Consider the following 26,533-nt stretch of genomic DNA (forward strand, 5'->3'; position numbering starts at 1 on the left):
AGTTCAGAAGGGGAACCGGTCCCAAAACCGGCGGGCTGGGTCGGTCTGGGTGAACCGATTTTCTTGTCAAACCGGTTCAGGTTCAGTTTAGAACCGGTTTTTCCACAAACCGGTCCTGTTTTAAAATCGGTTTGGTAGTTCAGAAGGGAAACCTTCCCCCATAACCGGCTGGCTGGGTTGGTTTGGGTGAACCAGTTTTCTTGTTAAACCGGTTTGGGTCAGTTTAAAGTTAAACTGGTTTTCCGGTCCCAAGCCAGTTTTCTTTTACATCTCTATGTATGGTCCGTTGGTCACATATGAAGCCCAAACGCATATAAGTTTTAGTGGGCCAAATGATGAGGCACAAAACAAACTAAGCCCACTGATAGATTATTTGGGCCTGGTTCAACAATCATCAGTATTTTCACTCTTCAAAAGTAAACCTTAAATTGTCCTTTCTTGAATACTTTTTTATTTTATTTTATTAATTCGTGGCTTCAGTAGTTTCGTTAAATGTAAAAGAACACTGAAGAAACGTGGATCTACTCACTGGTAGCAGATCTACTTTCCTCGGGTATGATTAAACTGTTTCACCGATGGTTCCTCTGAATCCGTGTTCTTCCACCTACAAAATGAACAACGCCGTTACTTACCCCTCAGAAAGGGACAGAGGGGTCCTCTTTGGGGTAACCCTCCGGCGTGAGAATCAGTATCTTTGTGGAGAAGATAATAATGTGTGAGTCAGTGAATCTCAAGAGTATTGCTGAATCGCTGAATACTCTTGATTGTGTGACTGTGTGTTTTCTGTAACTGACTGTGAGTGAATATAATTCAATATGATTGAATGTGATATCACTGCTTGTAACTGTCAATGATTGAATGTGAATGTGTCATCAAAGTGGAGTTGATGCTGTATTTATAGTGCTAGGGTTTCCACTGGTTGGGCTCAGCCTCGTTGGCCTCCTCCAATCGCACTGCGCCACGTGTCCTCTGGGACACCTGGCGCTTTCTCGTTGGTTGTAATCATGTGGTAGCACATGTGTCATGCTGAGTTGTCGACCTTTCATTTGGCAGCTGTCAACATCAGCATATTCTTACTCCTTAAAAAGATGCATTCTGGAAGATTGTCTGACGTGCACAATCAAGGTTGCCCTGATCCTGATTTGGATAAGGACGAGGTTGATTATGTGTACGTGTGATATGCGCCCATCCTGAGGATGCGCGAAGTCTTCTTTTTATTCTCACGCGCAGATATTTCATGCGCAGGTGTGATATGCACGAGCGTGTGATATGCGCCGCGCGCTGGTGCGCCACGCGCATATGTGACGCGCGAGCATATGTGATGTGCAAGAGCATGTGATATGCGCCGCGCGTTGATGCGCCGCGCGCATATGTGATGCGCGAGCATATGATGCCTGAGCATGTTTTGTATGCGCCATGCGCCTGGGTTTTGGCTTTGTGCCTTCATAATGTCTTTATCTTGTGGGTTGACCCACCTTGCTTGGTGTTGAGGCGGGTACATACCTCTTCAAGCCCCCCCAGTCTAATGTGTGTCTTATCTTGCGCGAGCGCGGTAAGATAGATATTAGACTCACTGAATTGTCCTTTTAAAGGGGGTTTTGTCGTTTTCTTGGTTGTTTCCATCGTCGCGCGAAGTTCTATCCATTTGGTTGAAAACGAAAAGTCCAAACACGTGGTTGGTTGGTGATGACGTGCGCCGTAAACGTGTCAGACGTTTCGTGTGCTCGAGGTGCTACAGTTGCCTTTCATGTCCCCTCACACAGCTGTCTTGAACACGTGTCGCACTCGCATTGGTTAGTACCTGCGAGTGGGGGCGCGTCTCTGTTCCGTGGCAGGTCGGTTACATCTTTTTGTCCCCTCACACAGCTGTTAGGGACACGTGTTCGGCCTTCGTTGGCTTGCCCCTGCGAGTGGGGGCGCGTGAAATCCGATCAGCTGCCACATTTCTCTCTCCTGGGCCTATAAAAGCAGGCCCTTAGGAAATTTTTATCTTCATCTTCATTGTTGCTAAAATTCAAGTTTCTGCTTTCACATTCTGATTTGAGTGTTTACATCGATTCGAATCCCCGATTATCGGCTATTACAGTTGTATGTCTGATAGTTCATACTCGTCTAGCCCTTCAATCACCTCCGTTGCCTCTCGAAGACGCCGTGTGAAATCTGTGGTGATGTCGACATTGAAGCAAAAGGGGAAGGGGAAGAAGGTTGTTGAGACCACATCGGAGGAAGTAGGGAGGACCAAGGCCACCAAAAGGTGGAATGAAATCCCCTGCAAATTGAAGCAGGCAGATCTCGACAACCTCATCACCTCTCAGGGCTTCCCCACCCTGTTTGGCTGCATGTTGCCTAGGTCCGGGCAAACGGCGGCGGACCCGCCTGCCGGCTATATATCCCTATATAGCCACTTTTTCACCCACTGCAACCTTCGTCTCCCGATGACAAGGTTTGTGGGTGCACTGCTGAAGTTCTATGGGATTCACATATCCCAAGTCCATCCGTTTGGACTCGTGCGCGTGACTCACTTTGAGTTCATGTGCAAATCCCAGCGCGAGGAACCCACTCCTCGGCGCTTTCAGTATTTTTATAAGGCCAAGATCCAAGACAATTGGATCTCTTTTATTCCTCGCAGTCAGAAGGTGAAGTGCTCCACTGTTTCATTCAAGAGCCTTCATGACTGGTCTGAGAGGTTTTTTTACATTAGGGCCGGTGTGATCCCCATCCGTATGACCATGCGCTCTATCACTTCTGCGCCTGCGGATGAGGATGTCCTCAAGAACCCAACTGGCGCATGGGTTAAGAAACTGACCGCCGAACCATCCCCCGCGAAGATAATTTGCGAGGAGGCGCTGGTTGGGGTCGGCATGAGCAGGCTCTGGGCCGACAGCGCGCTTGAGCCCGTTATCCAAGTCGACGGGTTGTGTAAGTATTTTTTTTTTTTTTTTTTGCGCGAACATCGTTCTTTTGCTGATATCATTTAACTTGTCTTTGCGCAGTCACCAAGGATTACATCCTTGCCGCTTATGATGAACATGTGGAGGGCGGCTCCGTCGAACTTGGCGCTGGGGAGGTTGGTTTCCCGGATCGCTTCGATGACATGTTCATCCCAGTGGATCTGGATTTTGACTTTGACGGTGACGCGCCTGGTAAGCCTTCGCACTTCTGCTCATTCCTTTAGAATACCCAAGTTTATTAACAGTTCTGTCGCTTGTTTTTGTAGATGCGCTTGAAAACTACGAGCTAGAGCTCGCGGAAGAGGAGGAGGAGGAAGAGGAGGCGCCCCTACTAAAGCGCAAAGCTAAGGGGAAATCTGGCGCAGGGGCCAGTAAGAAACAGAAGAAAGATGACACCCCTGTCGCTCATCCCCATGCTCAAACGAAGGGACCTAAGGAAACCCAAGTGTTTACCACAAAGGTTTCTTTAGCTTCTCTGCCTGTGAGAGTGGGCAGACCTCCTGTCCACTTGAGGTATGGTGGCGTCGCCTCCTCCTTTCGCGCGGCTGAAGAGAGAAGCAGTGCCGCGCCTGCAACAGGTATACTTTATTTATCTTCATCTGGCTGAATTGTTATTAAACCTTTGCTCCTTTAAATGTTTGCAGAGGCAGCGACGGTAACAGATCAGCCGCAGGCGCCACAAGGTGCCACGGCTGCGCCGGGGACTCCATCGAAGTCCCCTGTTCTACCCTCTGAAAAGGGTAGAATGGATTTTATGGCGATGTTCGATGCGCGAACAGAATTGCGCCAAGGTAAGTTTTGCACATATGTCTTCTGAATTTTTCCCTTTGGAGTCAGTCATAAACAATTTTTCCTTGTTTATTTGTTCATAGGAGTTGTAGCTGGCGCAACAGTTGCTGGTGATACTCCTGGCGCCGCTGCCGGCGCCGCTGGTTCTGGTCCTGCTCCTGCTAGTGCTGAGTCTCCCCTTATTGGGATTACCAAGGAGCAGGAAACCGTATTGCGCGCCGAACTTGCGGCGTCGAGACCTCCCTCGCCTCCTCCTGCACGCAGCCCTCCCCGCGAGGCTGGTTTGGAGCCTTCCAGGTCGCAGGAGAAGAGGCCTGTTGAATAAGATGAGGAGGACGAGGGGGTTCAAGTTGAAGACTCCTTGGGAGACCGCGCCAGCCCTGTGATGCCGCAAGTGTTCGCAGCGCAGACTTCTGGTGGGGCTGGCGCTGACTTTCCTGCTTCATCCCCGTAGGTATGTATTGATTTGTTGGTCCGCTGCGCGTACCTCCATATAAGTATGTTTTATGACTTAGAACTTTTCTTGTGTTTTGCAGGAAGGTGACCACGTTTACCGCCCGAGATGGAATATTAATGAAGAGAGTTCCTTTCAATCCATGGGCGTATGCGAGGACTTCTGGGCTCATGCCGTGCCTCCTACTGAAAGGAGGTATCAGGAGGAGCGCACCCGCGCGGACTTGCTGAACGACCATGTTTTCGCTGGGTCGGCTTTCTTCGCTGCTTCCCAAGAGCTTCGTCGTGATTATATTAAAGTACGCGATGCTCTTGTGGAAGCCTAGCGAGAGGCTAAGGTGGCCGCCTGGAACCTGTCTGATGCTCGCGCGCGAGCTGAGAAACTCCAGGCGGAGCTCAGTGAAAACCGAGCAAGTGCCAACACCGCATACATCAAGCGCGGGCATGAGCTCCAAGCTGCGCGGGAGAAGCAGCAGTTGGCGGAGGCCGAAGTTGCCAAGTAAGCGCGCAGAGTGCGTGTCTTGGAACAGCAGGCCGAGGCGCGTGACCAAGCTATCGTCCAGAGTATCACTGAGAAATCATCACTGGAGAGCGAGGTTGCGCGCCTGAAAAGGGATTTGGCGGCCGCGCAGGCCGATAGAGATGAGGCCTTGGCGACGGCGGCGTCTAGCCAGGAAGCACTTGGTGCTGCGCAGGCGGAGAAAGAAAAAATTTTGGCGGCAGCAGCGTCTGATAAGGAGGAACTAAAAAAGACTAAGGAAACTGTTGAGTTATTAAACTCTCAGGTTCCTGCCCTCGAGACGTCTGTTGCTGGCCTCGCGCAGGATCGCCAATGGCTGGTGTCACAGGGCATGGCTCGCTGCGCTTTGGCGATGAAATATTCCGCCGAGTTTCAAGCCCTTGTGATGGACTGCAATGCCGCCGCGCGTTTGGTGGGCCGAGCTGAAGGGTTTACGGATGGGTATGAGTATGGCATGTTGAGGAAGAACCCATCCGAGTACCCTTACAAGAGCGATGCGGCCTGCGCGGACATGGCCGCGGTGGGGGAAAAGTATATGAATACTCCCATCCCTATCCTTATGCAGGTACCTTGATCTTAATGATTTTTACTTGACTAATTTTTCTAAGTGTTTTGTACTCATTACTTTTCTAATGATTTACAGATAGCTGCGCTTGCTGACCAGCCCGACCTCGGCGCGCTAAAGAAGTTGCTTGATGATTGCGAGAGGGCTGGTGGCGATGATGGTGGCGCGGGGGATGTTGCCCCTGCCAGCGGCTCTGGCGCGGCGAAAGAATCTGCTCCTGACACCGTTGTGATCGAAGACTCCAATGAGGAGGAAGAACTTGACTATGGTCAGTTCGGGGATGAGGAGCAGACCGCGCCAGATGCTGCGGGAGATGATGAGGGTGATGAAGCGGCTGACGTCGACGTGGAGACTTGAGAAGCCCTTCATCAAATTTTGTATATTTATTTTTTATACTTGTAATTTGTAACTCATCATACTTGTAAATTTCGATCCAATGGAATGAAACTTGTTCTCTCCTTTTCACATCTTGCGCATTTCCATTCATCTCTTCATGTTTGGTTGTATAGATATAAGATATGCTTGCACGTTAAAATAAGAACAAGGTTGTAAGGAAATTATTCACTTAACCTCTGTTCTATTTTGTTTGTGGTTTTCGCAGTATCTTGCTCATGCTGACATGCGCGCTAACTTTTCGTTATTTCTTTTTCGCGCGTCGTTGTCGCGCGGTATGGAAGTATGAGTTTAGCCATTACATGTCAGCTTGTGTTACTCAGATATCCACTATGATTCCGCGCGCGGCCTCGACCTGAGACCTTAACATGATATGGCATGTACTTTGCCTTAGTTGTGTTTAAGGATTTTTATGATCAGGCTGCGCGGGATGTAAGATGGATGTTTGCGAGTGTTTTGAGCTAAGGCTCTTTGTTTTGGGCTAAGGCCCTGACGTTTTTAGAGTTAAGACTCATTAACGTGTTTGAGCTAAGGCTCGTAAGTTTGGGCTAAGGCCCTGGCGTTTTAGAGTTAAGACTCGTTAACGCGTTTGAGCTAAGGCTCGCGCATGTATGTTTTACTTCGCTTTATTTTGTTTTGAAGTCAATATAGTGTTGTCATATTGTTCCAATTTAATAAAGGAAGTGTGAAACATGTATGCAAAGGTAATAGAACAAATATTGAAAGATAGCGCGACAAATATTGAAAGATAGCGCGAATCATCATTCATGATGGCTTAAAAGCCTTGATTACAAATTTGAACTTTTTACATGAAGCATTTTCTAAGTTGTGCCGCGTTCCACGCGCGCGGTATCTTTTTTCCATTCAAATCTTTTAAAGTGTACGCGCCTTTCCCCAAATCTTCTGAAATTTGATAAGGTCCCTCCCAATTGGGGGACATTTTTCCTGGGGGTATTGCGCGACTAGCTTCATTGTTTCGAAGGACAAAATCATTTTTCTTGAAGTGGCACTCTTTAACGCGCTGATTATAATATTTTTCCAGCTTTTTCTTGTATCTGGCTTCATTAATGATAGCCGCTTCTCTGCGCCCTTCAAGCAAGTTAAGGTCCAATCTTCTTTCGCGCTCGTTATCAGTTTTGCTCATCATGAGTACCCTATGGGATGGGCATCCAATTTCTGCTGGGATCATAGCCTCTGTCCCATAGGTTAGGCTGAACGGGGATTCGCCATTGCTAGTTTTGCTTAATGTCCTGTGCGCCCACAGGACATTAGGTAACTCTTCGGCCCAAGAATGGGATTCTCCCTCCAATCTTTTCTTCAGCCCATTTAGCAAACTTTGATTCGCGCGCTCCATTTGGCCATTCCCCTGAGGGTGGTAGACGGACGTGAAGATTTGGTTGATGTGCAATTCTTTGAGCCAGCTTGATATCTTCCTGTCAGTGAATTGTTTGCCATTGTCGCTCACAATTTCCATAGGAAGGCCAAAACGGCAAATGATGTGGCTCCAGATAAATTGTTTCATCGCCTCAGCTGTGATTTTTGCTAGTGGCTTGGCTTCAACCCATTTTGTGAAATAGTCTATCGCCACTACCAAAAATTTCACTCGCCCTTGCGCTTGCGGCAGGGGCCCCACAATATCAATGGCCCATTTGTGGAAAGGCCATGCGGAGGTGACTGGAATCAAGTTGTTCTTTGGACGCATGGTGTTTGGCGCGTAGCTCTGACATGCCTTGCATTTTTGGATTTCTTTTAGCGCATCCAAGTACATGCCTGGCCAATAGTAGCCTGAGCTCATCGCCTTGGCAACCACCATGCGCGGACCAGCGTGAATTCCACAGATTCCTTCATGAATCTCCCTAATCACATAGGTTGCTTCTTCAGCATCCAGGCATTTCATGAGCGGTCCCAGATTAGAGCGCCGATATAATGTACTATCAAGTAATTCATAGTTCTGTGCCTTGTGTCTTATCTTTCTCGCCTGTGCGCGATCATCCGGTAACTTCCCCTCCTTCAGGAATTCCATTATTGGAGTTATCCAGGATGAAGGAGTTGTATGAATTACAAGGACCGATTGCGTTTGCACTGACGGGCTGCTCATTATTTCCACCCTGACATCTTTGCCAAAGTGATCACAATTAGTTGATGCCATTTTACTCAACGCGTCAGCGGACTTGTTTTCGCTGCGCGAGATGTGTATGATTCTGAAGAAGTCAAACTGCTCTAGATACAGAGGCATTGTGTTCTCCTTGGCGTCATATAGGCCGTTGACCTGAGCAGCTACCAAGTAAGAATCAACATGCGCCTCTAGTCTTTTAACCCCAAACTTGCGCGCGATGCGCAGACCAGCCAGCAGGGCTTCATACTCAGCCTCATTGTTGGTACTCTTGAAGTCCAACCTGATAGCATAAGTATATTCATGATTATCAGGGTCCACCAGTTTGAGGCCTGCGCCGGACCCTTCGCTGTTGGTGGCTCCATCAGTGAATAGCCTCCAAACATCTTCTTCATCATTTGCTCGCGGAGGGTCTACCTCGCGCTGAGCTTCTTCAATCTTTCCGTCTGGGATTTCCGTGATGAAATCCGCCAAAACTTGACCCTTTATCGCTGGACGGGGCTTATAAGTGATCGTGTGTTCACCTAATTCCAGCGCCCACTTTGTCAGCCTTCCGGAGAGCGCGGGGCGTCGCAAGACTTGCTGGATGTTGTAACCAGTCAGAACTTCAATAGGATGACCATTGAAGTATCTATGGAGCTTGCGCGACGCGTGTGTTAGTGACAAAACTAACTTTTCCATGATGGAATAGCGCGTCTCAGGGTCTGTGAGCACCCGACTCACATAGTATATTGGCGTTTGTATCCCCTTGCGATCCACCAATAATACTGCGCCGATCGCGCGGTCTCCAGCTGACAGGTACAATGTAAGGGTCTCGCCAGGAAGTGGAGCTGTGAGCGCTGGCAACTTTATGAGACATTCTTTTATCTCAGTGAAAGCTTGCTCAGCCTCAGGCGTCCACTTGAATTGGCTCTTCTTCAAACAGTTCCTCAAGGTGTTAACGAATGGAGTAGATTTGCTGGCGTGGTTCGCTAGGAACCTGTTGATTGACACCAATCTACCATTCAGCTTCTGAACCTCTTTCATGGTGGATGGTGAAGGCATGTCAAGGATGGCTTCCACCTTTTCCGGGTTCACCTTGAAACCATCCTTAGTGACCATTACACCAAGAAATTTCCCCTCTTCTGCGCCGAAAGTACATTTGCTCGGGTTGAGCTTCATGTTAACTTCCGTTAGGCGCTGAAGAGTTTCCTCGATGTCTTTGAGCATTTGTCTCTCCTCCCTGCTCTTGATCACCAAATCATCAACGTAGACTTCTAGATTTCTTCCGATTTGTTCACTGAAAACCGAATCCATAAGTCTCTGATAGGTTGCGCCCGCATTCTTTAAACCAAAGGGCATTTTTGTGTAACAAAAAACACCCTTGTCGGTTCTGAAGGCAGTCTTGTCTTCATCCTGTGGTGCCATTTGAATCTGGTGATAGCCTTTGTAGGCATCCAGGAAACATTTGAGCTTGAATGGCGCCACGGAGTCCACCTTTGCGTCGATGTTTGGGAGGGGGTAACAGTCTTTCGGACATGCTTTGTTGAGGTCCTTGAAGTCAATACACATTCTCCATGACCCGTTGGTTTTCTTTACCATCACAGGATTGGCTACCCATGTCTGGTATCGGATCGGGCGGATGATGTTTGCGCGCAACAGGTCCTCCACTTGCTCATTCATGGCCTTCGCCTTTTCATCCCCCATGATTCTCTTTTTCTGAGCAATTGGCTCCACCGACTTGAACGTGTTAAGAGAATGTTGCGCCAAGTCTCGCGGGACTCCCGTCATATCGGAGTGTTGCCACGCGAAAACCGACGTGTATTTTGTGAGCAACTTTTTCATTCTCAATCTCGTTTCGTCTGAAATGGTAGCGCCAATTGTGACCGTTTGCTCTGGGAATTTTGGGTTTAAAATCCACTTCTCTGGCGCATTGTCAGCCATTGGAAGTTTCATTCTCCCTTCCCGCGGCGTGCTTGTCACTGCGCACAAATGATCGCGGTAAACAAATGTTACGCCTGTTGGTGTAGGGATCCCCAATGCGCCGTGCGCTGGCGACGGTACAGCATTAAATTGGGCAATCGTTCCCCTACCCAGGATCATATTGTGGCATGACGTGGTGGGCAAGACCAAGAAGTTGACAACTTCGGCTCGCTTGTGTTCATCATCCCCCATAGTCAGTTCAAACTGAATCTGGCCTAAGGGATGTATGATTTCATTTGAGACACCACAGATTGGTGCGTTCACAATTTCGAGCCGCGCTTGGTCTGCCGGGTCTAACTTTCTGAAACACTGCTCATACATAATGTCAGATTCGCTTCCAGTGTCCACCAGGACCTTTGACACTTCGTAATGAGCAATGTGTGTGGTGATGACGAGAGGACTGCTTATTGATGGGCCTCCCCTGATTCTTGGGAAGATGACTTGCTCCTCGCGCCAATCTCCGTGGATTTGCGCGCTTCTTTTTTTTGACGTCTGCCCTTGTCGTCCCCCCTCAGCCACACAGATTCTTTTATATTTCTTGTTGGCAGAGGCTCCTTCCGGTTGCTCATCTTCTATTCTTTGGTTTTTTACCAAGTGAGCCAGCCTGCCTGACTTTACATCCTTCTCGATCGCATCCTTTAAATGATGGCATGCATCGGTGTTGTGGCCCGGGGACCTGTGAAATTCACAATATTTGCCACTGTTTTGCGGTCCCTTGTAGTGTAGTTGTTTGGGGGCTTGAATTGGACATTCTCAGTACTTAACACCTGTGAAGGTGTTTTAGTGAGGGGCGTCCATATTCTTGGCAGAGGTCTGCTAGGATCTCTGCCGCCCTCCCTCTTGTCACCCTCCCCGCGATTACGAACTTCTTTTTGGGGCTGTGGTGAGGTTGGTTGCGCTTGTTTTTCCGCGGAAGAAAAACTTGTTGGCTGCAACCTGGACCATACAGAGTTCTGTTTGGCCCTCTTATCTTTGCTGCGCGGTGATTCTGCCTGATGCGCTCTTTCTCTTGCCCTATCCTGGGCAATCTGTTTCTCATTTCTCGCGAAAACTCGCGATGCCTCCATTAACTTGGCCCACGTGGTGGGCATACCATCTTTGCTTACGAGAGCCCGGCGGAGTTGATCACTGCGCGCGCCTTGTATAAAGGCCACGCGCAGGAGCTGCTCAGTTATACCCCCGATTGCCAGGGATTCCTGATTGAAACGAGTGATGTAATCTTCAATCGTTTCATCATTCCTGCGTATGCAGTGCATGATGTCATCAGGATCGCGCGTGTGCCTGCGCTGCTGTACGAAGTGGGCTTGGAACTTTTCTAATAGTTCCTCGAACCCATCAATTTGCCCTGTCGGCAAGCTTTCGAACCATACCCGCGCGGCGCCCGTGAGGCAGCGAGCAAACATATGACACCATGTTGGCATCGTCCAGCTCTCTAGGTTTCCCGTGTTATAGAAACCTTGCAAAAAGTCATCTGGATCTGTTGTGCCATCATATTTGCCCAGACCACTTGGCATCTTTGTCTTGTGCTGGATGGGAGCCTGCGCGATGCGCGCAGTAAACTTTGAGTGCTTTACCAGGATGGCTGGTCTGTAGGGCGTGGTTACGTCCACTTGCCCTCTGATCGGTGGGCTGTATGGCATGTGCAGATCCAGATCTGCTCTGGCTCCAGGCGCCATGTTCACAGGCGCGTGGAGCTGTGAGCCTCCTGCATGAGTATCCCGTGTCTTCCTCATGCTATGCACTTCTTCATCACTGAACTCAGTGTGTGCAGTGTGAACAGAATGTCCCTCTTCCGGCGCTCGCGGCCTCTTTGTAGTCTGCTTATCAAAAGCTTGCCTTTGTGTTTGGTCGGCTAGCTTCTTCTGCTTGACCATTTCGTTGTACTTTTCAATCAGACGCCGCTGCTCGTTTATGAGCCATTCATTCGGATCATTTGCTTCATCTTCTGGACCCATTGGTCCTTTCAGCTTCGCGCCGGCCATATTTTGTAACGTGTGATCGTCTGGAGGAGTTTCAGTCTGGCCGTGAGGGGTTGTGACGAAGGGACGGTTGCTGGTGGTACGCGTAGAATCACGCGGAACCCTCAGAACCTGCTGTCCGTCGTTAACACCCTCACGTTCAATATCCTCCAGAGCTTGATCAACGTTACGAACTCCAGAAACCATGGTGATTGATTTTTTTGTAGATCCGGATGAGATCTGATTGCCGTTTGTAACAGTGGATGGCGCCAATGAAGAAACGTGGATCTACTCACTGGTAGCAGATCTACTTTCCTCGGGTATGATTAAACTGTTTCACCGATGGTTCCTCTGAATCCGTGTTCTTCCACCTACAAAATGAACAACGCCGTTACTTACCCCTCAGAAAGGGACAGAGGGGTCCTCTTTGGGGTAACACTCCGGCGTGAGAATCAGTATCTTTGTGGAGAAGATAATAATGTGTGAGTCAGTGAATCTCAAGAGTATTGCTGAATCGCTGAATACTCTTGATTGTGTGACTGTGTGTTTTCTGTAACTGACTGTGAGTGAATATAATTCAATATGATTGAATGTGATATCACTGCTTGTAACTGTCAATGATTGAATGTGAATGTGTCATCAAAGTGGAGTTGATGCTGTATTTATAGTGCTAGGGTTTCCACTGGTTGGGCTCAGCCTCGTTGGCCTCCTCCAATCGCACTGCGCCACGTGTCCTCTGGGACACCTGGCGCTTTCTCGTTGGTTGTAATCATGTGGTAGCACATGTGTCATGCTGAGTTGTCGACCTTTCATTTGGCAGCTGTCAACATCAGCATATTCTTACTCCTTAAAAAGATGCCTTCTGGAAGATTGTCTGACGTGCACAATCAAGGTTGCCCTGATCCTGATTTGGATAAGGACGAGGTTGATTATGTGTACGTGTGATATGCGCCCATCCTGAGGATGCGCGAAGTCTTCTTTTTATTCTCACGCGCAGATATTTCATGCGCAGGTGTGATATGCACGAGCGTATGATATGCGCCGCGCGCTGGTGCGCCACGCGCATATGTGACGCGCGAGCATATGTGATGTGCAAGAGCATGTGATATGCGCCGCGCGTTGATGCGCCGCGCGCATATGTGATGCGCGAGCATATGATGCCTGAGCATGTTTTGTATGCGCCATGCGCCTGGGTTTTGGCTTTGTGCCTTCATAATGTCTTTATCTTGTGGGTTGACCCACCTTGCTTGGTGTTGAGGCGGGTACATACCTCTTCAAACACATAATATTATTTGGGTTTGTATAATCTGTGACAGGCTCAAATTTATTTAGGCCTATAAAGCCCAAATGCCCAATCAGTGAGCTTTGAGTTGCCTCCGCACAAACCTGTAAGGATCTCGGTTATAAACGAGCATGTTCGGTCTAAGATGACCGAAGCCAACGGGCTGCAAACCTGCAACCAATGCTTTATTGTTCTCTCGACACTCATGATGTGAGCAATAAATTTACTTTGGGCTGAATTTGTAGGGCCATTAATGGTCTATAAGAGAAGATGGGCTGAGAAGACCCACTTACACAATCACATGGAATACAGATCAGGAGTTCATGGTTGCTTAAATATGGACCGGGCCAAGGCCCATACTCGATGGAAGATTGTGAGTTTGTGAGTTGTGTAGGGGTGTTCTTCGGGTTTGTTTTTCGGGTTTCGGGTTTTTCGGGTCGGGTTCTTCGGGTTTCAAAGTTTTAAATCTTGACCTGAAACCCAACCCAAATCTCTCACGGGTATTTCGGGTTCGGGTTTTTTCGGGTTGGGTTAATCAAGTTTCGAGTATCCTAGAAGACAAACAAACAAAAGAAAAAAAAAACACAAAAACAAAAAAATATTAAAAACTACAATGCTAAAATTAAAACAACATATTATTCTTTGCTTATAACACAAATAATCAAATAACAAACCAACATAAATTGATAAAATAATTCAAAAGAAGAGTAAAACTAACTCGAGCCTTAATCGTATTCAACCGGGGCGTGATTTGGTTGTTCGATTTCGGTTGCTATTAGTAATAACGGAAAACATAAATTAATAATAAACAATCGATCCATAATAGTTAGAATGACAACAGCCGATTCAAGCTAGATTATGATACCTTTAGTGGCTAAGACTTAGCTTATTATATAAAAATATATTTAATTTTAAACTATAAATTTATTCGGGTTTTTCGGGTTGACCCGAAACTTATAAATCAAACCCGAGAACCAACCCAAATTACATCGGTTCGGGTTCGGGTTCTTTGGGTCGGGTTAGTTCGGCTTCGTGTGGGCTTTTTCGTGTCGGGTTTCGGGTAAAAGTGACGGCCCTAGTTGTGAATTGTGACTTGTGTTTTTCATTTCCTTTGTTTTAATATTTTTATTATTAATCTGGTGATTAAATATAGAACTTTGTCAATAGCTTTTTGATACAGTTTATTTTGAGGAAAATGCATGGAAATATATCTAAATTTGTACTTATTGCTATAAAAAAACTCAAAGCTAAACTTTTACATTCATAAACTATTAATTCAGTTTGCTTCGTTTAGTTCGGTTATTTTATAACCGAATCATAAAAATCGTTTATCTATAATATCATAACCGAGCCTTCCGTTTCTCAATTGGTTTAATTGATTCAGTTATTTTATTTATTTAACACAAACTTATTGAACTTGAAACTTTAAACGAAAGAGAATAAGAGATCACAACTAAAACAAAGACTCTCAAACTATACAAACATCCTTAAATATAAATAACGAAAAGAAATCGTTCTAAGTTAGTAACTTTTAAAGTAATTGAAGAAGCGTGGATCTACTCGCTGGTAGCAGATCTACTTTCCTCGGGTGTGATTATACTATTTCACCGATGGTTCTTCTGGATCCGTGTTCTTCCACCTACAAAATGAACAGCGCCGTTACTTACCCCTCAGAAAGGGACAGAGGGGTCCTCTTTGGGGTAACCCTCCGGCGTGAGAATCAGTATATTGTGGAGAAGATGATAATGTGTGTAAGAGAATCTCAAGAGTATTGCTTAATAGCTGAATACCCTCTGATTGTGAGACTGTGTGTTTGTATGTAACTGACTGTGAGTGAATGTAATTCAATATGATTGAATGTGAATATCACTGCCTGTAACTGTCAATGATTGAGTATGAATGTGTCATCAAAGTGGAGTTGATGCTGTATTTATAGTGCTAGGGTTTCCACTGGTTGGGCTCAACCTCGTTGGCCTCCTTCAATCGCACTGCGCCACGTGTCCTCTGGGACACCTGGCGCTTTCTCGTTGGATGTAATCACGTGGTAGCACATGTGTCATGCTGGGTTGTCGACCTTTCATTTGGCAGCTGTCAACATCAGCATATTCTTACTCCTTAAAAAGATGCCTTCTGGAAGGTTGTCTGACGTGCACAATCAAGGTTGCCCTAATCCTGATTTGGATAAGGACGAGGTTGATTATGTGCACGTGTGATACGCGCCCATCCTGAGGATGCGCGAGGTCTTCTCTTTATTCTCACGCTGTGATACGCACAAGCATGTAATACGCGTCACGCGCGGATGCCCCACGCGCAGCTGCGCCATGCGCAACTGTGATGTGGGTGGGCATGTATGATGCGCGAGCATGTGATATGCGCCGCGCGCGGATGCGCCACGCACGATGTGATATGCATAAGCATATATGATGCGTGAGCATGTGATACGCGCGAGCATATGTGATGCATGAGCACATGTGATGCGTGAGCATATGTGATGCTTGAGCATATGTGATATGTGCAAGCATGTGATGCTTGAGCATAGGTTTTGGCTTTGTGCCTTGATAATATCTTTGATTTCTAATGTCTTGTATATATCTTGTGGGTTGACCCGCCCCGCTCGATGTTGAGGCGGGTACATACCTCTTCAAGCCCCCCCAGTCTAATGTGTGTCTTATCTCGCGCGAGCGCGGTAAGATAGATATTAGACTTACTGATTTGGTCTTTTAAAGGGGTTTTGTCGTTTTCTTGGTTGTTTCCATCGTTGCGCGTAGTTCTATCCATTTGGTTGAAACGAAGGGTCCAAACACGTGGTTAGTTGGTGGTGACGTGCGCCGTAAACGTGTCAGACGTTTCGTGTGCTCGAGGTGCTACAGTTGCCTTTCATGTCCCCTCACACAGCTGTCTTGAACACGTGTCGCGCTCGCATTGGTTAGTACCTGCGAGTGGGGGCGCGTCTCTGCTCCGTGGCAGGTCAGTTACGTTTTCATGTCCCCTCAAACAGTGTCAAGGACACGTGCCGCGACCACGTTGGCTTACAGCTGCGAGTGGGGGCACGTGAAATCCGATCAGTTGCCAAATTTCTCTCTCCTGGGCCTATAAAAGCAGGCCCTTAAGAAATTTTCTATCTTCATCTTAATTGTTGCAAATTTTCGAATTTCTGCCTTTCATATTCTGATTTGAGTGTATTCATCGTTTCGATTTTTCGAATATCCGCTGCTGCAGTTGTATGTCTGATAGTTCAGACTCGTTTAGCCCCTCAATCACCTCTATTGCCTCTCGAAGACGCCGTGTGAAATCTGTGGTGATGTCGACATTGAAGCAAAAGGGGAAGGGAAAGAGGGTTGTTGAGACCACATCGGAGGAAGTAGGGAGGACCAAGGCCACAAAAAGGTGGAATGAAATCCCCTGCAAATTGAAGCAGGCCGATCTCGACAGCCTCATCGCCTCTCAGGGCTTTCTCACCCTGTTTGGCTGCATGTTGCCTGGGGCCGGGCAAACGGCGGCGGACCCGCCTGCCGGCTATATATCCCTATATAGCCACTTTTTCACCCACTGCAACCTTCGTCTCCCGATAACAAGGTTTGTGGGTGCACTGCTGAAGTTCTATGGGATTCATATATCCCAAGTCCATCCGTTTGGACTCGTGCGCGTGACTCACTTTGAGTTCATGTGCAAATCCCAGCGCGAGGAGCCCACTCCTCGGCGCTTTCAGTATTTTTACAAGCCCAAGATCCAAGACAATTGGTTCTCTTTTATTCCTCGCAGTCAGAAGGTGAAGTGCTCCACTATTTCATTCAAGAGCCTTCATGACTGGTCTGAGAGGTTCTTTTACATAAGGGCTGGTGTGATCCCCATCCGTATGACCATGCGCTCTATCTCTTCTGCGCCTGCGGATGAGGGTGTCCTCAAGAACCCAACTGGCGCCTGGGTTAAGAAACTGACCGCCGAACCATCCCCCGCGAAGAAAATTCGCGAGGAGGCGCTGGTGGGGGTCGGCATGAGTAAGCTATGGGCCGACAGCGCGCTTGAGCCCGTTATCCAAGTCGACGGGTTGTGTAAGTTTTTTTTTTTTATTGCTTTATTTCTTTTTATGCGCGAACATAATTCTTTTGCTGGTGTCACTTGACTTGTTTTTGCGCAGTCACCAAGGATTATATCCACGCCGCTTATGATGATCAAGTGGAGGGTGGTTCCGTCGCGCTTGGCGCTGGGGAGGTTGGTTTCCCAGATCGCTTCGATGACATGTTCATCCCAGTGGATCTGGAATTTGACTTTGATAGCGACGCGCCTGGTAAGCCTTCGCTCTTATGCTTATTCCTTTAGAATACCAAAATTTATTAACAGTTCTGTTGCTTGTATTTGCAGATGCGCTCGAAAACTATGAGCTGGAGCTCGCGGAAGAGGAGGAGGAGGAAGAGGAGGCGCCCCTACTAAAACGCAAAGCTAAGGGGAAATCCGGCGCAGGGGCCAGTAAGAAACAAAAGAAAGATGACACCCCTGTCGCTCATCCCCTTGCTCAAACGAAGGGACCTAAGGAAACCCAGGTGTTTACCACCAAGGTTTCTTTAGCTTCCCTGCCTGTGAGAGTGGGCAGACCTCCTGTCCACTTGAGGTATGGTGGCGTCACCTCCTCCGTTCGCGCGGCTGAAGAGAGAAGCAGTGCCGCGCCTGCAACAGGTATACTTTGCTTGTCTTCATCTGATTGAATTGCTATTAAACCTTTGCTCCTTTGAATGTTTGCAGGACCGGCGACGGTAGCAGATCAGCCGCAGGCGCCACAAGGTGCTGAGGCTGCGCCGGGGGCTGCTTCGGAGTCCCCTGTTCTACCCTCTGAAAAGGGTAGAATGAACTTTATGGCGATATTCGCCGCGCGAACAGAATTGCGCCAAGGTATGTTTTGCACATTTGTCTTCTGAAGTTTTTCTTTTGGATTCAGTCATAAACCATTTTTCCTTGTTGATTTGTTCATAGGAGTTGTAGCTGGCGCACAAGTTGCTGGTGACACTCCTGGCGCCGTTGCCGGCGCCGCTGGTTCTGCTCCTGCTCCTGCTAGTGCTGAGTCTCCCCTTATTGGGATTACCAAGGAGCAGGAAACCGTATTGCGCGCCGAATTGGCGGCGTCGAGACCTCCCTCGCCTCCTCCTACACGCAGCCCTCCCCGCGAGACTGGTTTGGAGCCCTCCAGGTCGCAGGAGAAGAGGCCTATTGAAGAAGATGAGGAGGATGAGGGGGCTCAAGCTGAAGACTCCTTGGGAGACCGCGCCAGCCCTGCGATGCCACAAGAGTTCGCAGCGCAAACTTCTGGTGGGGCTGGCGCTGACTTTTCTGCTTCATCCCCGCAGGTATGTTTTAATTTGTTGCTCCGCTGCGCGTACCTCCATATAAGTATGTTATATGACTTAGAACATTTCTTGTGTTTTGCAGGGAAGTGACCACGTTTACCGCCCGAGATGGAATATTAATGAAGACAGTTCCTTCCAATCCATGGGCGTATGCGAGGACTTCTGGGCTCATGCCGTGCCTCCTACTGAAAGGAGGTATCAGGAGGAGCGCACCCGCGCGGACTTGCTGAATGACCATATTTTCGCTGGGTCGGCTTTCTTTGCTGCCTCCCAGGAGCTTCGTCGTGATTATATTAAAGTACGCGATGCTCTTGTGGAAGCCTAGCGAGAGGCTAAGGTGGCCGCCTGGAACCTTTCTGATGCTCGCGCACGAGCTGAGAAACTCCAGGCGGAGCTCAGCGAAAACCGAGCAAGTGCCAACACCGCCTTTATTAAGCGCGGGCATGAGCTCCAAGCTGCGCGTGAGAAGCAGCAGGTGGCGGAGGCCGAAGTTGCCAAGTACGCGCGGAGAGTGCGTGTCTTGGAACAACAGGCAGAGGCGCGTGACCAAGCCATCGTCCAGAGTATCACTGAGAAATCATCACTAGAGAGCGAGGTTGCGCGCCTGAAGAAGGAATTGGCGGCCGCGCAGGCCGATAGAGATGAGGCCCTGGCGACGGCAGCATCCAGCCAGGAAGCACTTGATGCTGCGCAGGCGGAGAAAGAAAAAATTTTGGCGGCAGCAGCGTCTGATAAAGAGGAGCTAAAAAAGACCAAGGAAACTGTTGAGTTATTAAACTCCCAGGTTCCTGCCCTCGAGACGTCTGTTGCTGGCCTCGCGCAGGATCGCCAATGGCTGGTGTCACAGGGCATAACTCGTTGCGCTTTGGCGATGAAATATTCCGCCGAGTTTCAGGCCCTTGTGATGGACTGCAATGCTGCCGCGCGCTTGGTGGGTCGAGCTGAAGGGTTTACGGATGGGTATGAATATGGCATGTTGAAAAAGAACCCATCCGAGTACCCTTACAAGAGCGACGCGGCCTGCGCGGACATGGCCGCGGTGGGGGAGAAATATATGAATACTCCCATCCCCATCCTTATGCAGGTACCTTAACCTTAATGAGTTTTACTTGATTAATTTTCCAAGTGTTTTGTACTCAATACTTTTCTAATGATTTGCAGATAGCTGCGCTTGCTGACCAGCCCGATCTCGGCGCGCTAAAGAAGTTGCTCGATGAATGCGAGAGGGCTGGTAGCGATGATGGTGGCGCGGGGGATGTTGCCCCTGCCAGCGGCTCTGGCGCTGCGAAAGAACCTGCTCCTGACACCGTCGTGATAGAAGACTCCAATGAGGAGGAAGAACTTGACTATGGTCAGTTCGGAGATGAGGAGCGGGCCGCGCCAGATGCTGAGGGAGATGATGAGGGTGATGAAGCGGCTGACGTCGACGTGGAGACTTGAGAAGCCCTTCATCAAATTTTATATTTTTTTTTTATACTTGTAATTTGTAACTCATCATACTTGTAAATTTCAATGCTATGGAATGAAACTTGTTCTCTTTTTCTCATCTTGCGCATTTCCATTCATCTCTTCATGTTTGCTTGTATAGATATAAGATATGCTTGCACGTTAAAATAAGAACAAGGTTGTAAGGAAATTATTCACTTAACCTTTGTTCTATTTTGTAAGTGGTTTCGCAGTATCTTGTTTATGCTGACATGCGCGCTAACTTTTCACAATTCCTTTTTTTGCGCGTCGTTGTCGCGCGGTTTTTATATGGAAGTATGAGTTTTAGCCATTACATGTCAGCATGTGTTACTCAGATATCCACTATGATTCCGCGCGCGACCTCGACCTGAGACCTTAACAACTATGATATGGCATGTACTTTGCCTTAGTTGTGTTTAAGGATTTTTATGATCAGGCTTCGCGGGATGTAAGATGGATGTTTGTGAGTGTTTTGAGCTAAGGCTCTTTGTTTTGGGCTAAGGCCCTGACGTTTTTAGAGTTAAGACTCATTAACGTGTTTGAGCTAAGGCTCGTAGGTTTGGGCTAAGGCCCTGACGTTTTAGAGTTAAGACTCGTTAACGCGTTTGAGCTAAGGCTCGCGCATGTATGTTTTTCTTCGTTTTATTTTGTTTTGAAGTCAATATAGTGTTGTCATATTGCTCCAAATTAATAAAGGAAGTGTGAAACATGTATGCAAAGTTAATAGAACAAATATTGAAAGATAGCGCGAATCATCATTCATGATGGCTTAAAAGCCTTGATTACATATTTGAACTTTTACATGAAGCATTTTCTAAGTTGTGCCGCGTTCCACGCGCGCGGTATCTTTTTTCCATTCAAATCTTTTAAAGTGTACGCGCCTTTCCCCAAATCTTCTGAAATTCGATAAGGTCCCTCCCAATTGGGGACATTTTTCCTGGGGGTATCACGCGGCTAGCTTCATTGTTTCGAAGGACGAAATCATTTTTCTTGAAGTGGCATTCTTTAACGCGCTGATTATAATATTTTTCCAGCTTTTTCTTGTATTTGGCTTCATTGATGATAGCCGCTTCTCTGCGTCCTTCAAGCAAGTTGAGGTCCAATCTTCTTTCGCGCTCGTTATCAGTCTTGCTCAACATGAGTACCCTATGGGATGGGCATCCAATTTCTACTGGGATCATAGCCTCTGTCCCATAGGTTAGGCTGAACGGGGATTCGCCATTGCTAGTTTTGCTTAATGTCCTGTGCGCCCACAGGACATTAGGTAACTCTTCGACCCAAGAATGGGATTCTCCCTCCAACCTTTTCTTCAGCCTATTTAACAAACTTTGATTCGCGCGCTCCACCTGGCCATTCCCTTGAGGGTGGTAGACCGAAGTGAAGACTTGGTTGATGTGCAATTCTTTGAGCCAGCTGGATATCTTCCTGTCAGTGAATTGTTTGCCATTGTCGCTCACAATTTCCATAGGAAGGCCAAAACGGCAAATGATGTGGCTCCAGATAAATATCTTCATCGCCTCAGCTGTGATTTTTGCTAGTGGCTTGGCCTCAACCCATTTTGTGAAATAGTCTATCGCCACTACCAAAAATTTCACTCGCCCTTGCGCTTGCGGCAGGGGCCCCACAATATCAATGGCCCATTTGTGGAAAGGCCATGCGGAGGTCACTGGAATCAAGTTGTTCTTTGGCCGCATGGTGTTTGGCGCGTGGCTCTGACATGCCTTGCATTTTTGGATTTCTTTTAGCGCATCCAAGTACATGCCTGGCCAATAGTAGCCTGCGCTCATTGCCTTGGCAACCACCATGCGCGGGCCAGCGTGTATTCCGCAGATTCCTTCGTGAATCTCCCTAATCACATAGCTTGCTTCTTCAGCATCCAGGCATTTCATGAGCGGTCCAAGATAAGAGCGTCGATATAATGTACCCTCAAGTAGTTCATAGTTCTGCGCCTTGCGTCTTATCTTCCTCGCCTGTGCGCGATCGTCCGGTAACTTCCCCTCCTTCAGGAATTCCATTATTGGAGTTATCCAGGATGAAGGGGTTGTATGAATTACAAGGACCGATTGCGTTTGCACTGACGGGCTGCTCATTACTTCCACCCTGACATCTTTGCCAAAGTGATCAAAATTAGTTGATGCCATTTTACTCAACGCGTCAGCGGACTTGTTTTCGCTGCGCGAGATGTGTATGATTCTGAAGAAGTCAAACTGCTCAACGAGCTTTTTTGCCTGCTCTAGATATAGAGGCATTGTGTTCTCCTTGGCGTCATATAGGCCGTTGACCTGAGCAGCTACCAAGTAAGAATCAACATGGGCCTCTAGCCTTTTAACCCCAAACTTGCGCGCAATGCGCAGACCAGCCAGCAGGGCTTCATACTCAGCCTCATTGTTGGTACTCTTGAAGTCCAACCTAATAGCATAAGTATATTCATGATTATCATGGTCCACCAGTTTGAGGCCTGCGCCGGACCCTTCGTTGTTGGAGGCCCCATCAGTGAATAGCCTCCAAACATCCTCTTCATCATTTGCTCGCGGAGGGTCTACCTCGCGCTGAGCTTCTTCAATCTTTCCGTCTGGGATTTCCGTGATGAAATCCGCCAAAACTTGACCCTTTATTGCTGGACGGGGCTTATAGGTGATCGTGTGTTCACCTAATTCTAGCGCCCACTTTGTCAGCCTTCCGGAGAGCGCGGGTCGTCGCAAGACTTGCTGGATGTTGTAACCAGTCAGAACTTCAATAGGATGACCATTGAAGTATCTATTGAGCTTGCGCGACGCGTGTGTTAGTGACAAAACTAACTTTTCCATGATGGAATAGCGCGTCTCAGGGTCTGTCAGCACCAGACTCACATGGTATATTGGCGTTTGGATCCCCTTGCGATCCACCAATAATACTGCGCCGATGGCGCGGTCTCCAGCTGACAGGTACAATGTAAGGGTTTCGCCAGGAAGTGGAGCTGTTAGCGTGGGCAGCTTTATGAGACATTCTTTTATCTCACTGAAAACTTGCTCAGCCTCAGGCGTCCACTTGAATTGGCTCTTCTTCAAGCAGTTCCTTAAAGTGTTAACGAATGGAGTAGATTTGCTGGCGTGGTTCGCTAGGAACCTGTTGATTGACACCAATCTACCATTCAGCTTCTGCACCTCTTTCATGGTGGATGGTGAAGGCATGTCAAGGATGGCTTCCACCTTTTCAGGGTTCACCTTGAAACCATCCTTAGTGACCATTACACAAAGAAATTTCCCCTCTTCCGCGCCGAAAGTACATTTGCTCGGGTTGAGCTTCATGATAACTTCCGATAGGCGCTGAAGAGTTTCCTCGATGTCTTTGAGCATTTGTCTCTCCTCCCTGCTCTTGATCACCAAATCATCAACATAGACTTCTAGATTTCTTCCGATTTGTTCACTGAAAACCGAATCCATAAGTCTCTGATAGGTGGCGCCCACATTTTTTAGACCAAAGGGCATTTTTGTGTAACAAAAAACACCCTTGTCGGTCCTGAAGGCCGTCTTGTCTTCGTCTTTTGGTGCCATTTGAATCTGGTGATAGCCTTTGTAGGCATCCAGGAAACATTTGAGCTTGAATGGCGCCACGGAGTCCACCTTTGCGTCGATGTTTAGGAGGGGGTAGCAGTCTTTCGGACATGCTTTGTTGAGGTCCTTGAAGTCAATACACATCCTCCATGACCCGTTGCTTTTCTTTACCATTACAGGATTGGCTACCCACGTCTGGTATCGGATCGGGCGGATGATGTTTGCGCGCAACAGGTCCTCCACTTGCTCATTCATGGCCTTCGCCTTTTCATCCCCCATGATTCTCTTTTTCTGAGCAATTGGCTCCACCGACTTGAACGTGTTAAGAGAATGTTGCGCCAAGTCCCGCGGGACCCCAGTCATATCGGAGTGTTGCCACGCGAAGACCGACGTGTATTTTGTGAGCAACCTTTTCATTCTCAATCTCGTTTCGTCTGAAATGGTAGCGCCAATTGTGACCGTTTGCTCGGGGAATTTTGGGTTTAAAATCCACTTCTCTGGCGCATTGTCCGCCATTGGAAGTTTCATTCTCCCTTCCCGCGGCGTACTTGTCACTGCGCACAAATGATCGCGGTAAACAAATGTTACGCCTGTTGGTGTAGGGAACCCCAATGCGCCGTGCGCTGGCGACGGTACAACATTAAATTGGGCAATCGTTCCCCTACCCAGGATCATATTGTGGCATGACGTGGTGGGCAAGACCAAGAAGTTGACAACTTCGGCTCGCTTGTGCTCATCATCCCCCATAGTTAGTTCAAACTGAATCTGGCCTAGGGGATGGATGATTTCATTTGAAACACCACAGATTGGTGCGTTCACAATTTCGAGCCGCGCTTGGTCTGCCGGGTCTAACTTTCTGAAACATTGCTCATACATAATGTCCGATTCGCTTCCAGTGTCCACCAGGACATTTGACACTTCGTAATGAGCAATGTGTGTGGTGATGACGAGAGGACTGCTTATTGAAGGGCCTCCCCTGATTCTTGGGAAGATGACTTGCTGCTCGCGCCAATCTCCGTGGATTTGCGCGCTTCTCTTTTTTGACGTCTGCCCTTGTCGTCCCCCCTCAGCCACACAGATTCTTTTGTATTTCTTGCTGGCAGAGGCTCCTTCCGGTTGCTCATCTTCTATTCTTTGGTTTTTCACCAAGTGAGCCAGCCTGCCTGATTTTACATCCTTCTCGATCGCATCCTTTAAATGATGGCATGCGTCGGTGTTGTGGCCCGGGGACCTGTGAAATTCACAATATTTGCCACTGTTTTGCGGTCCCTTGTAGTGTAGTTGCTTGGGGGGCTTGAATTGAACATTCTCAGTACTTAACACCTGTGAAGGTGTTTTAGTGAGGGGTGTCCATATTCTTGGCAGAGGTCTGCTAGGATCTCTGCCGCCCTCCCTCTTGTCACCCTCCCCGCGATTACGAACATCTTTTTGGGGCTGGGGTGAGCTTGGTTGCGCTTGCTTTTCTGTGGAAGAAAAACTTGTTGGCTGCAACCTGGACCATACAGAGTTCTGTTTGGCCCTCTTCTCTTTGCTGCGCGGTGATTCAGCCTGATGCGCTATTTCTCTTGCCCTATCTTGGGCAATCTGTTTTTCATTTCTCGCGAAAACTCGCGATGCCTCCATTAACTTGGCCCACGTGGTGGGCATGCCATCTTTGCTTACGAGAGCTCGTCGTAGTTGATCACTGCGCGCGCCTTGTATAAAGGCCACGCGCAGGAGTTGCTCGGTTATACCTCCGATTGCCAGAGACTCCTGATTGAACCGAGTGATGTAATCTTCAATCGTTTCATCATTCCTGCGTACGCAGTGCATGATGTCATCAGGATCGCGCGTGTGCCTGCGCTGCTGTACGAAGTGGGCTTGGAACTTTTCTAATAGTTCCTCGAACCCATCAATTTGCCCAGTCGGCAAGCTCTCGAACTATACCCGCGCCGCGCCCGTTAGGCAGCGAGCAAACATATGACACCATGTTGGCATCGTCCAGCTTTCTAGGTTTCCCGTGTTGTAAAAACCTTGCAAGAAATCGTCTGGATCTGTCGTGCCGTCATATTTACCCAAACCACTTGGCATCTTGGTCTTGTGCTGGATGGGTGCCTGCGCGATGCGCGCAGTGAACTTTGAGTGTTTCACCAAGATGGCTGGTCTGTAGGGTGTGGTTACGTCCACTTGCCCTCTGACTGGTGGACTGTACGGCATGTGCAGATCCAGATCGGCTCTGGCTCCAGGCGCCATGTTCACAGGCGCGCGTAGTTGTGAGCCCCCTGCATGCGTATCCCGCGTCTTCCTCATGCTATGCACTTCTTCATCACTGAACTCAGTGTGTGCAGTATGAATAGAATGTCCTTCTTCCGGCGCGCGCAGCCTTTTTGTAGTCTGCTTATCAAACGCTTGCCTTTGTGTTTGGTCGGCTAGCTTCTTCTGTTTGACCATTTCCTCGTACTTTTCCATCAGACGCCGCTGCTCGTTTATGAGCCATTCATTCGGATCATTTGTTTCTTCTTCTGGACCCATTGGTCCTTTCAGTTTCGCGCCGGCCATATTTTGTAACGTGAGATCGTCTGGAGGAGTTTCAGTCTAGCCGTGAGGGGTTGTGACGAAGGGACGGTTGCTGGTGGTACGCGTAGAATCACGCGGAACCCTCAGAACCTGCTGTCCGTCGTTAACACCCTCACGTTCAATATCCTCCAGAGCTTGATCAACGTTACGAACGCCAGAAACCATGGTGATTGATTTTTATGTAGATCTGATGAGATCTGATTGCCGATGTAACAGTGGATGGCGCCAATGAAGAAGCGTGGATCTACTCGCTGGTAGCAGATCTACTTTCCTCGGGTGTGATTATACTATTTCACCGATGGTTCTTCTGGATCCGTGTTCTTCCACCTACAAAATGAACAGCGCCGTTACTTACCCCTCAGAAAGGGACAGAGGGGTCCTCTTTGGGGTAACCCTCCGGCGTGAGAATCAGTATATTGTGGAGAAGATGATAATGTGTGTAAGAGAATCTCAAGAGTATTGCTTAATAGCTGAATACCCTCTGATTGTGAGACTGTGTGTTTGTATGTAACTGACTGTGAGTGAATGTAATTCAATATGATTGAATGTGAATATCACTGCCTGTAACTGTCAATGATTGAGTATGAATGTGTCATCAAAGTGGAGTTGATGCTGTATTTATAGTGCTAGGGTTTCCACTGGTTGGGCTCAA

The sequence above is a fragment of the Bidens hawaiensis genome, unplaced genomic scaffold, assembly GCF_021521415.1.
Source record: "Bidens hawaiensis isolate Kalapana, Puna unplaced genomic scaffold, B.hawaiensis_p1.1 tig00001382_1, whole genome shotgun sequence".
NCBI classification, from domain to species: Eukaryota; Viridiplantae; Streptophyta; class Magnoliopsida; order Asterales; family Asteraceae; genus Bidens; species Bidens hawaiensis.